The sequence below is a fragment of the Dermacentor albipictus genome, chromosome 1 (genome assembly GCF_038994185.2).
Source record: "Dermacentor albipictus isolate Rhodes 1998 colony chromosome 1, USDA_Dalb.pri_finalv2, whole genome shotgun sequence".
Classification (NCBI taxonomy): domain Eukaryota; kingdom Metazoa; phylum Arthropoda; class Arachnida; order Ixodida; family Ixodidae; genus Dermacentor; species Dermacentor albipictus.
In genome coordinates this window covers 508143980-508153203 of record NC_091821.1, presented here as the reverse complement: position 1 = coordinate 508153203, position 9224 = coordinate 508143980, and positions in this window count along the sequence as shown.

Below are 9224 nucleotides of genomic sequence, written 5' to 3'. Positions count from 1 at the left end.
CTGGAGTGGAATAGAAACATCTTTAAAAGCCTTCACGTGATATAGCAGTGCATGCGCCTTGTCTTTCCTTGTCCCGTCGCTCGGCGCTCCTCCAAAAAAGTTCCAGAATGTGGCGACAAGCTCAATTTTTAGCCTTTCTGCACGCAACAAGCCTGGATATGTCACCCCTCGCGGATGCCTGGGCTCAGGAATGACGACTGCATGCGAGCACGGCACGCCTGTCGCCCGCTGGTATACTAGAAAAGCACTGCGGAACGCGGGTGAGCTGTTCAAAGTGCTATAGCTGCCACGAGACAACAATGGGAGAAACACGGCGCGATTTCTTTCCTCCATGCAAGGCAAAGTTTGCTCGTGAGGCAGGCGAACGACATGGGCAAATAAGCTCTGTGGCTCCACACAAAGTGGTGAGCGCGTCCGTGCTCTGTCTCGTGATGTGCGGCGTCACGCACACGCCAACTTTCTGTGGAGAGAAAGCTTCTTCGTGCGTCTGACGGCAACAAGTGTTCTCGCAGCATTCGACAGCGCTTTTGATTTTTCGGAACCTATACTAGGGGTATGGGGGGGGGGGGGGGGGCGTTGATTGGCGTCGGTTTCGCACGCCAATCAGGGTGACGGTTTCGCACCTGCCCAAGCGCAGAAGAAAAAAAGCTACAAAATAAGCCATATTTAGCATCTGTTCGTATATGTTCTCTTATTTTCTTGTTGTATATAAGCGTACTTTTAATGTAAAGCTATCACCAACTGTTTCTAATTCGTTTCTGCAATGAACCCTCCACGATTGCTAAAACAGGTTTCACGCCACCCCCTTTCGCTTGTCTGTCGCGCGACCTCACGAAAAGCGCGAAAACTCCCCATCTGATGTGGCGCGTACACACTGATTCTGCATGATTAGACCAAACAACATAAATATAATCATTTCCAATTCCACACCTTTTTTGCCGTAAACCCTCCGCTACTGGGCAAAAGTTCTTGGGCTACGTCTACTTCGCCAGTCTGTCACGCGGCATCCCAGAACAGCGAAATCTCACCACTTTAAAGGGACGTGTAGGCATTGAAGATGCATTAATATGCCGAACAAAACAGATTTTTTTTTTTTGGCACCGTCGGAGAATGCCCCCTTCCGAAAGTAACAGAAGATGTCTGCACACCGGCACGGGATACTCGTAGGTGCCGGGGAGAGAGCGGGAATAAACTTTTATTCTTGAGCGAGCGCAGTTTGCGCCCTGTGGGTGGCCTCCTAATTTCAGCTAGGCCATCTCCCGTGCCCGTTCGATGAGGTTGTGCTGTCTCTTTAGGTCCGGGTTCCATAGCATTGTCTCCCACTGCTCTTCGATGAATGGATTTATTTGCGTATAAGAACAATTTTCGCATGGAAGTAAGCACGGTCGAACACTTACGACACGTTTACGACATAGCTCCGCCAACTCGTCTTTGCTGCGGATCGGTATTAGCGTCATTTTCAACTTTATGGTGCATGCCGCCGCAATTTTCCCCTGCAGCCGCCGCGAGCTAAGATATAGGATGTGGGCCAATCGTGGACGCCCGCACCACCATTTTTCCCAAATGCTTGTTGTTTTTGTGGAAGACAGCTCCCAAACTAGACTTGCTTACAAGCTTGCCGCAGCAAGCGAAAGCTTCAATTCAGGTAATCTATGCAAAATACGATCAACTACTGACTCGTCATGCTGTCCAGGAAAAGGATATAACCAGCTTGAAGAAAAGTCTCTAAGCTTGAGTACTGCGGAAGCGCAAGTTATATTCAGCCACTCAGAGCCTCAGTAAACGACCTTGAATGGCGCCGCAGGAAGTTGGATGTTATAGTACGTGGAATAGCAGTAATTGATAATGAAAACCTCCTAACGAAGCTAAATGAAGTTGCAAAATCGGTGGGCTTGTCAGAGCTGACCGCGAGCGACGTCGAGGACGCTGCCTTCGAGGCAAGGCATTGTACCGGAATGATTGTGCGATTTTCACAGCTGTCACATCGAGGCAGATGGATTGAAAAGCTCAACATTTCGCGAAACATGAACTGAAGCATTTCAGTCTGTGATAGCGTGACCGTGCGACGGCTCTTGTGCTGCGTAAGGGAATGCGCGAGTGCACGTGATCATTGCTTGGCGTACATTTAGGCTCGCGTGTGTAGCTCACGCAGGCGTAGCACGTTTGTGCGCTATAACATAGTGTTATACCATATTTGGTTTCATTCATCAAGCTCAAACTGGCGCTTATCACGACACCAAGTACCGAGGTGCGCAACTTAGAGCGTACACTCGAAGCCTCCCCGGATATGGCGCCCCTGCTTTCAATAGGTAGGGTCTGGAAATGGCATGAAGTGACCCAGAAGATGGTACCGTAGCAGGATGTACCCTTTCGCCGAACGCGTCCCGTCTCCGTCTGCACAGGGAAATTGATGCAAGAGTCCCCTGCGAATGCGACTGGCTCGAGCGGGCATTCTCGGGCGCCACCATAGGTGGGCCATCTCTCTGGCCTAGTGGCCCAGATGGCCTAAGAGCGAGCAGGACTGCGAAATGAGACCGTGAGAGCCTCACGAGCTGCGACATAAGTTGGGAACGCATGCTTTATTGTGCGTGCCGTAAGCGTACTCGGAAATTTAAAACAGAGCAACAAGATGCGGCACCAGATGAAGAAAGACACAGCTTTGGTGCAGAAATGTAACTTGTGCATCTGTCGTTTCTGTATCCTGGTGCCCCTGCACCCTGTGCAGCACCAGCGTTTCACGTACGCCCTGCGCCAGCGGCCCTGATACAGCGTGACCAATTTCAGTGGAAAAGCACTACTTGGCTCGTCGTGCACTTTGCCTGTGCACGGTGGTGGTGTTACATGCAAGTATAGTATGTATGTAAATATAGTAAGTATACAAGAACGTAAGCACAGTATGTAAGTAAAAATCAGAAGTATGTAAGTATTGTATGTATGGGGAGATCGAATTAGAGTATAAAAAGAAGTGGCTATGCAGACATATCCAGGTGCAATGAACTAAAACATTCGAAAATTCGGAATGCGCTTGCCCGTAGATGGATTCGAGCTCAGGCCAACGCGAACAAGCTTTGCAGCGAGAGCCAGAGGCGTTACCTCGGTTCCACACCCGCAGGTGCTGACGGTGAGACGAAGGAGCGTTCGCGTGGCGTTCCCAGCGGTTCGGGACGCGAGAGGGTTCGCTACTTGTATATCAAAGGTCCCGGCACCGCCCTGGGAAAGCCACCTCGCCAGCCTGTGCCTCCTGTGGTGAACCAGAAACTCTGGAACACCTCCTGCTGGCCTGCCCTGCTTTCGTGCAGCACCGCGGTCGACTTCTGCAAGAGTTTCACCACCTGGGGCTCCCATGTTCACGACAGGAAGACATCCTCTTCCCCTGTCGTAATCAGCAACCAACCTTCCTAAGTGTCGTCGAGTACCTCGACTCGTCGGGGCTCTCGGCGAGACTATAGGACATTTAAACAAAGACGGGTGACCGTTACCTCGGGCTTCCTGATCGGCCACTACTTCGCTTCCATCTCTACGACCCTCTACCTTTCTCCCTTCTACCCTCTCTCCCTTTTGATCCCATATCCTCCACCCTGCTGGCGCTGAGCCGTGCTCCCGCGTGGGTTGCAGAAAATAGCGCTAGCCTTTCCTCCTTCCCCTCAAGAACCACTTCTCACGCGCGCGCTGGCGCGTCCCCGCTGCTAGTTGCAAAACAGAGCCAGAACCTCGGCGGCGAAGACACGTGGTCGACCGCGAAAGTGCGCCTGGAAAGAAGCACGGCGCAACGCGGCTCGGCGAGAAGGCTTCGCAAAAGCGAGATGCAGCGCAACACGGGAAAGGTGAATAGTTTCCCAGTGTGTTCCCTCTAGTGCTTTCCTCGTAGGCCCCGGAAGTGTCGCCAGCTCCCCAGTATTTTTTTTACTCTCTTTCGTATACGACGTGCTTCCTTTCACTAAAACCACTGAAAGCATTATTCTATAATTTACGTTTTGCTACCGTGAAGTATATTCGAAAAAAGAATTCCTAGGTGGTGAACACATATGGATGGAGTTTACCGGAAAGCGCCGAGGAATAGTGAACTCACAGCAAAGAATATTCGAGGTAAGGAACCTTTATTTGACGTCTTTATGTAGAAAAACTGAATATTTACTTTATGCCCATCGCTTGAAGAGGGCAATAAGAGGTCAAGAGGGAATCTTTGCACTGTAGGCTGTAGTGCAGAATACTTCATTAGGAACGAGAGTGTCAACGGGGGTGGAGAGAGAAAGGAAGTTTTTCGTCGATCAGTAGATGTTGCGTCGTTTTTGAAGGTATCGTTCCTTTACCGAGTTGTCACAGAAGTGGCGCCTGAAGAAAATGGGAGGTGACGTAACGACAAGACAGCCTATCAGCGCTTACGTGTTCCCTTTTGGCAAGCGACGCAACATACACAATATTGGCATAATGCGCGCTCTGCTAGGCGAGTTGGGAACAAATGTAAACGATTTCAAACAATAAAGCAAGTTATGCCCGGAGACACGAAAAAAAAAAAATGCTAGGCAATTTGCGCGCGTAAATACAAGCATTACTTTTTTCCCCGTACAGTTTCCACCTCAACGCCCGTGAGCAGATGGAGCCCTGCCTGGGTTGGTCAGAGCGAGAGCTCGCAAGGTGTGCGACGCGCGAGCGGGTTCTCAACCCCTCCGTGGATAATCGCAAAAAGACAGCGCGCGGGGAACACGACGCCTGACATATAGGGACAGGGCGGAAGTAACAGCGGTCGCTGAGCGAGAGCAGCTAAAATATAAGAACGAGGGTGGAAGCAGCTGGAGGCCGGGCTCAAGCGGACGACGGGGTTCGACTGCTGTGCCGCGAGCCGCCATAGCGTGTGACGCGACTCACTACAGACTCATTGTGCAGAGATTAGGAGACGGCGTGTCGGGCCGGATATTGATTCGCACGCACTGCCGGAGGATTATTCGGCCCGTTAAGACCGACTTTGCAGTCAGTCGGTGGCTGGGCAGCGAGCGAGCCTGTTGGGAGCCACCTGCGGAGGCTCGGGCTCTGCTAAGCGACTGCACAAAAAGCTGCTCCTTTGTTACCGCAGCGGGGACAGTTTGGCCACGTGTCAGGTTGTTTGTCTGAGCGACTCAGACTAGTAGCGAATGAGCTGTCTTCTGAATATGTAAACAAAGAAGAAACACGGAGTACCGTTGACAAGCTCTTTTCTCTATAAAACGATACACACTCACGAATTAATTTTTTACGAAATGTTTCTAGTAATAAAACATGGTTTGACAGAAAGAGCGCAATTGCATTGTTCCTACGGAAAGCCTGCATCGATTCTGGCACCAGCTCGATGGTTTGCAGTAAACGGACAATTTGCAAATTAACAAAAAAAAAATATGCGAATTGAAAGCAAATGTTGGAATCCTTGCGAATCGAAGTTTTTGTGAATTGGTTGGTTAAACGGACACAAAAGGCAAATATTAGGTCATGCTAAAGCGATTTGTTAGTGCTGGAAATAGTTTTATGCGTCAATATTGTCGGGAACAGAGATTTAGTAATCGAGAAATAGGAGTAAATGCTGGACGCCATTGGAGATTCTCCCGGGACATTTAAGTACTAGCCCGATGATGAAGGCACTGCTGATTATAATTCTAAATCTATACAACTCAACCACTCATAATAAAAGATCATCACTGTATCTGGCATTAGACGACGAAAGAGAATACTACTTGTCCAGTTCCGTTTGGATTTTAAGAAAAGAACTCGCTCACGTTGGCTTTGGCGAAGACGCGGGTGGTCGAGGGGTTTCATTTTATCCACCCTGCGCCATCCGCGCTTTCGCGTTTCAGTTGTTTTGCTATCTGCACCGTGCGGCACCGGTTTTGCTGGCTCGCGAAACTCGGCATGAACTGCCAGTAGTAGCGAACACCACAACATGTCGCGGAATTCCAGAACGGCCGACGACCAAGAGCAGCTGCAGTGGCGAATCCAACGCTTGGCTCGACTTCTCCGCGGCTGCGCGTTTGCGTGGAACACGGCCGCCCGTCGACCGCCGTTCTGCTCACCGGCGGCCGCGTGGCGTGTGCAACTTCACCACGCCCCTCTCGGCGGCGGGCGATTAATTTGCATTGAGCTGTACGCATGCGGGTCCGCAAACAATGTCTTTCCGCGAAACAAGCGCTGCGAGGTTTCTGGAATGTATTTTAACAGTACACGTCCACCTAGTATTTGCCTTTAGTGTTCCTTTAATGAAGCGCATTAAATATACTCGTTTCATTCTTGTGTTCTTGGCATAAAGGAAACTGCCGCGTGCATGTGATTTTCACAGTCCTGTGCGACGGTGTTTGACGACATATATTATACTGGCTCGTATTTCTGAATTTCTTCTGATATATTTCATATGTAGCGGCCGCTTCTTGGCCGATTCCCTGTTGGTGTCTACGTGCCATAATATGAAAATCATAATCATCATCAAGACGTGGCGAGCATCTCAAGGTAGTAGTTGGCGGTAACACCAAATGTACCGCCCGCTTCTTGGGTAGTTTCCTGTTGTTGTCAGGTGTCATTGCACGAAAATTATCATCCTCATAATCACCACACGGACAAGTTTTAGCGAAAGTTGTAGGTATGTGCCATAATATGAAAATCATAATCATCAACAGCACGTGGCAATCATCTCAAACAGCTAGATGTACCATCGCTCTTGGCCAATCCATCGATGTGCTTACGTGCCGTCATAATATGCAACATGAGGAAGAACTCCGCAGCACGGAAATGTACCGCCCGGTGTCTACTTCCCGCTTCTTGGCCAATACCCCATTGTGGGTATGGATATTGGTATGAAAATGTTGATTTTACTCATCATGTGGCGGCAACCTGAAAGAGCTAGCTGGTGCTCGCGCGAGAGAAGTATACGTGCAAATGTGGAGCTAATAAAGAAACCATTCGTACTCATAGTTCGAATCGTGCCGACGGACGCGGGTCTCTTCTTTAATTATTTGGTTAATCAAGAGTGAGCAGAAACGCATTCAGCGAAAGCCCGACCAGCGACCAACCGACCAAACCGAAAGTATGGTATGGTAGGCAACGATAGCTTCGCTTTAACATTCTGCGCATGCGTGAGAAATGTATATTCCAACCAGACGCGCTATTCAGTGGTGCCATTCACGGACGATCACTTTCGGCAATACTTTAATTTTCGGGTGACCTAGTACACGGCGCGTTATATGATTCCATCGGTTTTTCTCAATCAGCTCCCTCGGCTTTTGCTCAACGTGGCAATTAGCGCGCGCAGACGGTGACGTCACCGAAAGTGACCGTCAGAATACATCCCTTGGACGTTCTGCCATTGACCAAGAAACGGGACTATTCTTCGTTGATGGACGCCAGCGCTCTTGCTCTCTTTAGCTGCACGCTGCATAAGCGACTGAGCAGTGGCGAAGAGTGCGCGCTCTAAGCCACGTCATCACTTTCTCGTGAAGCGCAAGCTACTCAGTCCAATTCGCCTCGCAGGAAAGCGGGTAGTTTGGCCGCTGCATGGAAGAGGGCGCGCACTATTTTGCAAGTCGTATAATAATGCCCTATACGCGTGAGAGAGAAAGAGAGAGAGAGAGAATAAACTTTATTAATGAATGGTCCGGCAGTTACGTTGTGGTGGCCTCAAGTGGCGGCTCGAAGTCCTTGGACTCGGGCGGCATCTTTGGCCTGCCGGACGGCCCAGAGCTGGTCTGCCAGCTCTGAACTTTTGAGAGCCGCCTCCCAGCGGCGGCGACGCCGATGGAGAAGATCCCCGGCGGCCCCCGCAGGCGGGGCGGCCGTCGAAGAAGCGAGCTCGAGGCTTCCCGTACTTTAGTAACGGCCGCGATTACGGACGCATCGCGAACGGATGTGGTCCCATTACCGTGGTTCCCGGCACATTCCCAGAGCATGTATCGCAGCGTTGCTCGCTGTCCGCAAGCATCTGTTGGATATAAACCCGGGTAGCAGTGATGTAAGACCGCGGGGCTAAGGTAGGTGTGTGTCTGGAGCGAGCGTAATGTTACGGCCTCATTCCTGTTTAACTTGTCCTGTGGTGGCGGGAATGTGCGTCTTTGGAGCCTGTAGTGTTGGGTGAAGTCTCTGAACGTGGTCAGACGATCGCCCCACGCTCATTGTGATTCTTGTTGCCGCATTTCTGTTGTAGTGTCCCGATCACGCAGATCCTATACGCATGGATTTTTTTTTCCTTTTGTGAGTCCACATTTACAAGCCGAGTCTACCAATTGGAGACGGCGTCAATGAAGCCGGGAGAAGGGCCTTCCGAAAGCCATCGCGTCACCACGGAAAGCCGAACCCACTACCTCGAAGGAACAGCGCTGTGTATGTCGTCTATCACTGTCCTTGTCCTTTGCGCTGTACGTTATTTTTGATCATGAATTACCAACTAGCCCAAGCAACCACCCTAGTACCTCGTGCTCAACTGCCGAATTCCATAAAACCAGCTTAGCCACCACCACGGAGAAGATAAACAGGAGGGCAGACTTGCCTACTCGTAAAACATTTGGCGTGGCTACCTTATCTTCCGGCGATGTGCCCTGCCCAACTTTCTACAGTCCCCTCCACCTCGCCCACCCCCACTTCGCATCCTGTGGAAGGGTAACCCTCTTCCGTGTGGGCATGGAAGCAAGAAACATCAACTGGGTTAGTACGGAGCGCGACTGGGACAAAAACGAGAGGACGCACCCGAGTTGCTCTGCGTTTGCAACGAATACGAGCCAACGCACCCAAATTAATGAATTGTACTGAAGAAACAGACACTCCTTGGAATGATTGTCTCTTGTGGTGCAAACTTGGCGAGTTGTCAATTCTGCATAACACGAGCCTAATGTCATGGTGATAACAAGAACGCAGTCGGCAACAATCATGCAATTATGGTGTAGCATTGACTCTGGCATGACAGCAGTCAACAATTGCTGAGGCTGTCTTGTTGTCAGGTGCAACAAGAGGATATGGACAGAATACTGAGGTGGCACAGAGAGCGCTTAATTACGTTCAACAATTGCCTATATTCAGGGGCTAGTTATAATTCAAGCTTTGCCATGAGCGTCATAACCTCCACACGAATTTTTAGTGTAGATGGCGAACAAAAGTATTAGGAATAAAAAAATAAATCGTTTTAAAAGCTTGTTAAAACCGCAACCACGATCTACCGCCCGACACTTAATTTCACGAACGCACGCATTCATTTCCGCGGGCTCCTCTCTAATCGGGCT